This window comes from Capsicum annuum, chromosome 1, assembly GCF_002878395.1.
Source record: "Capsicum annuum cultivar UCD-10X-F1 chromosome 1, UCD10Xv1.1, whole genome shotgun sequence".
Taxonomy (NCBI): domain Eukaryota; kingdom Viridiplantae; phylum Streptophyta; class Magnoliopsida; order Solanales; family Solanaceae; genus Capsicum; species Capsicum annuum.
Genome location: NC_061111.1, coordinates 28,791,931 through 28,796,819, shown reverse-complemented (window position 1 = coordinate 28,796,819; position 4,889 = coordinate 28,791,931). Strand labels below are relative to the sequence as shown.

The 4,889-nt window shown below is 29.5% G+C and overlaps 1 pseudogene; it reads right to left on the bottom strand.

Moving 5' to 3' along the window:
- LOC107875562 overlaps nt 1–4,242 on the bottom strand; it is a 10,681-nt pseudogene extending 6,439 nt beyond the window's left edge.
- Between the last annotated feature and the right edge of the window lie 647 nt (nt 4,243–4,889).

Genomic DNA, 4,889 nt, shown 5'->3' with positions numbered 1-4,889 from the left:
TAAATTTAAAATACTTATTTTATATGCACTTAAGCATATAGAAGTAGCAGATATAAGAAAAATAATATTAGAAAAAGCATTTGGTAAATATTATATGACTAGAATAAATTACATACCACAAATACCTAATTACACTTATAAACACATATATACCAAACCTACATGTCAACCATGATAAATTACGTATGTTTAGAATTTTGGAAAAAAGATATGAGAAACATACAATTAGTAGAAAAATAAATGAAAACAAATTTAGACAAATATATGGAAACTAAAGATATAAAATATATAGAATTCCTTGCTGAAAATATGCAAGAATTACTTAGACTAAAACAAACAACTGAAAAATATTATGAAAAAACATTTAATCATGCCTAAATGACAGATGATACTAAAATACTTGTTTTATATATACTTAGAGATATAGAAATTATAGATATAAAGAAAATACTATGGGAAAAATTACAAGATTATGAAGAGGAAGAATTATTAAACAGTATAGAAAACTTACGCATCTATTATGAACATCAATATTATTTAGATTCAGATGGATATTATACAGACTAAAAATGTCAGGATATATTAAGAAAATTAGAGCAAACCAAGAAGACCTACATAAAGAAATTAATTATAGAAAACAAATTAGAGAAATAATGGAAAATATAATAGAAAAATTAAAATGGATAGACGAAACCTTAAAAAATCTAGAAAAAAGCAAAGATAAAAGTTTAGATAGTTTAAAAAATTCATTAAAAAGAGAACAAGAAGAAATAGTTAGTAGCATAAATAACCTCAAACAAGATATTAAATATAGTACAAATAGAATAGATTATTATACATTTACTTTAGAATAAAATGATAAACTATGAATATCTAAAATATTGGAAACAAGAAATAGAAGAAATAATATTAACAAAAAACCTTATAAAAACAAATTTAATTGAATACTTTAAAACAAAAGATATAGAATATTTAGAATATCTTAAAAATAATATAGAATATTTACAAAAACTAAGAGAAAAAACTAAAAAATATTATAGCAAAGCATTTAATCAACTACCATTTAATCACCCCCCAAAATATGAATATCAGTAAAATTGAATATATTAATAAAATATATGAAAATAAAAAATACAAGAATGAATAAAAACAGCTAATGAATATTACTACAAAGAATTAACAATTACATAAATTAATGGATACATCTTACGAAAAGAATAAATCATTAAAAAAAATCGAAACTGAACTATATAGTTTATACCTAGAATACAAAAGGTTACATAATACTAACGAGGATCCTAAAATACTAGATAATTTAATTACGATAATATCTAATTTAGAATATGAATTAATAAAATATCTTAAGTCAAGAAGATAAAAATGAAAATTATTCCAATCAATAATATTTAGTAAACTTACCGCGCCTAATCTGCACCCCAGTATTTATTATCTAGTAAACTTACCGCGCTTAATTCGCACCCCCTACAAATGGTATCAGAGCCTTATTATTTAAAAAATATGAAAGTAGTATATATATGCTCTCAACAAATAAACAAATAATTCCTTGTGTCTGATTACCCTGTTTAATAGAGAGTACGTTTGAACCCTTTAGTAAGTCTACTACCACATAAAGTAAAATTAAAATTATTCAGATTGGTAAATTAAAGTATTCATAAATGTTTAACAAAAAGAAACTGAGATCAGAACTGTTGAAATGTCAGAATCTGAATGCTCCCATTTTTTAGTCTTCGGTCCATTTCCTCAACTTCTTAATTGAATAGAAAACACATGTCATAATTTAAAATAAACGACTAAGATTTAATTAATTAAAGTAAGATCTTGTTCATAGCTAGGATAGTATGTAGAAATGTGTCGATATAAATTTGGAGAAAGGGAGAATAAGATAATAATCCAAATTTAATCAATTATTAATATAGATGGATTTGATCAGAGAGATATAGAAATAGTACTTCAAATTTTATTACGTGTCCAAGAACTTATGTTTTTCGTGACACATGTTATTTTGATACAAATCATTTTGATTCTCAAAAAGAAAAAGTTCAAAAAAATCCAATTGACAAGAATAAATTTCTGGATTTGCTAATTTATTGACATCAATATATATTTATTTGTGATTTATTTTGTCGAATTAGTTATTCCTATAAAATGCATCTATAATTTCTTAGAAATTCATATCTGTAGTTTTTGAGAAAGATCTCTACTTTTTTCAAAGTTCTTACAGAAAATTGAAAAATTAAAAAGATCACATTTTAATATGTCATCCATCTCTCAAAGAAATAACAACTTTTCTCTTCTGATCTCTCTTACTTATTATTCTTGTTCTTGCTATAGTATTTTACAACAAAATAGAGTAATTGTTACTTTCTCTATTCGTTGACATTTTTAACGTATCAACATTTTTAGAGTTTATGTTTGGTGCACAGTTGGTGTATTTTTTTTTTACACCATTATGTGACTTTTACCTGTTGTAGCAGATCATTTATTTTTATATTTTTACCTGAGAAATGGATAACCTGCTACAACAGATAATAGTTACCTGATAGTGTAAAAAAAAAATACACCGACGATGCACCAAACTTAAATTCACATCTTTATTGCAGGAGTAGATGATATGAAATAACAAATACTTTCCACCACTGGTTTTTTACTAGGCACTCTATCTCTTAGATATTTGGGGCTCCCACTTGCATCCAAAAAATAGTCAAAGATAGAATATCAACAGTTAGTGGATAAATTACCACAAGAATACAAAATGCATATGCCAAGTATTTATCCTATGCTGGCATATTGCAGATAGTGATGACAGGCTATTCTCTATTTACATCTTTTGGTGTGCAGTTTTTATTTTGCCTTAAAGTGTGGTGAAGGAGGTGGATAGGGTATGAAAAGATTTCTTATGGAGTGCTACATAAGGGAAAATAAAGATAGCTTTGGTTGCCTAGGAAAATCTGTGTGTACCTAAGACATATGGAGGACTAAATATTAAAGGATGTGGAAACTGGAATATTGCTTCAGTAGGAAAACTACTATGGCAAGTGGCTATGAAGGTAGATGTGTTATGAATTAGATGGGTGAATGAAATATATATGAGAGGTAAAACAAATATATGGGATCACATACCCCCAACTGACTGCAGCTGGTACTAAAGGAAATTAAATGGTCTCAAGGCACAAATGGTCATGTGGTATCAAAATGGAAGATATATGCTGACTCGCTCGGAGTCATATTCAATCTCATGTAGTTACCAAGCTCTCAAAGGAGTACATTCAAGATTAAAGGAGGCTGAAATAATCTGGAGCTCAGTCATGTTGTCAAGACAAAGATTCATTGCTTGGCTATCCTATAAGGGAAGATTGCTAACTACATAAAGATTAATCAAGATGAAAAATACATGTAGATGACCCTAACTATAGTTTATGTGGTGGAAGTATTCTGGAAACACAGAAACATCTCATTATGGATTGCAAATGGACAACAGAGGTGAAGAAATGTTTGAAGGTATGGCTTGGAATCAAATTCGACAGCAAGAATTGTTGTGAAACCTTTCAATGGATCAAAAGAAGAAGATGGAAATTGTTCCAGAAAGAAGTTGTTGCAGCAGTATATGGAGCTTTGATTTACCATACATGGCAGGATAAAAATAGGAAGATATTTCAATAAGTGAATACTAATGTAGAATTTGTTAATGTACAGATACAACAAGAAGTGAAGGAGAGAATAGAGATGCTTAGAGTCTCAAAGAGAGCACAAAAGTGTAGCACTTTGATACAACAGTTGTGTACTTAGATGTGGTGATTCCTTGAGCTCTAGCTGTTCTTTCTTAGGCTCTTTAGGTTGTATATCTTGTTGTATGTTACTTGTAATCTTTCACATTCTTTACCAAAAAAAAAAAAGATAAGACAACTTGTTTTCCTATTTTTTTGGTAATATACAATAGTTATATTAGCATCATATCAAAAAACACTACAGAGAGGAGTTTGGTGACACTGCCACCGTAGTATCTGCACATTGTGCAATATTTACAGACCATTCAGCAGTAGTAGTAGGCAAACTACTAGTAGTACTAGTCAAACTAGTAATAACAGTAGGTATATTAATAGTGACACTAGGCAGCAAGACTCCACAGGCCTTAACACGTCTAGTAGTAATGTCTTCCCATTCATCAGCCCACAAAATTTGTACAGAATGTTGAGGAGGCACCCAAAAAGTAGTAGTAGACATAAGGACGGTAGTGCAGTAATGATGTCTCTTCTTCCTAAGCTATTCACAAGTCTGTTCTACTCTTTGTAGATATGGATAAGTAGTGGACTACCAAGACGTCGAAGGAGGGACCTGCAATCAGCAAAATAAAGCAGATCTGTTAGAATAATATTTTGTATTTCTAAGCAAATTAATTAGGTGCTCCGCATCAATATTTATTTCTAGAGGCCCGAGGTTATGCTCTAGTGCCAACTACAAGCCTAAAAAGGAGATGTAGTTCATGATGAAATATATCCTTTGCTATTGCATATGTGGTGAAACATATTGCCCATTTCCTGCTACTATTTCAGAAAACACCCCCCAAAAAAGCTATTTGTAGGTTGAAAGATAAGTATGCATCAGTTTTTAGCATTAGTATCTGCTCTTTAGAGGATTCCACTTTACATCCATAGTAAAAGGATTGCAATCATTCCTTGGTTCACACTTGAATTAGCCCTCATTTTGGTTTTGGCTTTTCTAATCCCTACAACTCAAGTGAATCACACTTGAATTGGCCCTCATTTTGGTTTTGGATTTTCCAATCCCTACAACTAAGGTGATACACTTTCAAGAGAGAACTTTAAATGTTTCAAAGTCTTACATCAATAAACAACCAAGTATGAAATGAA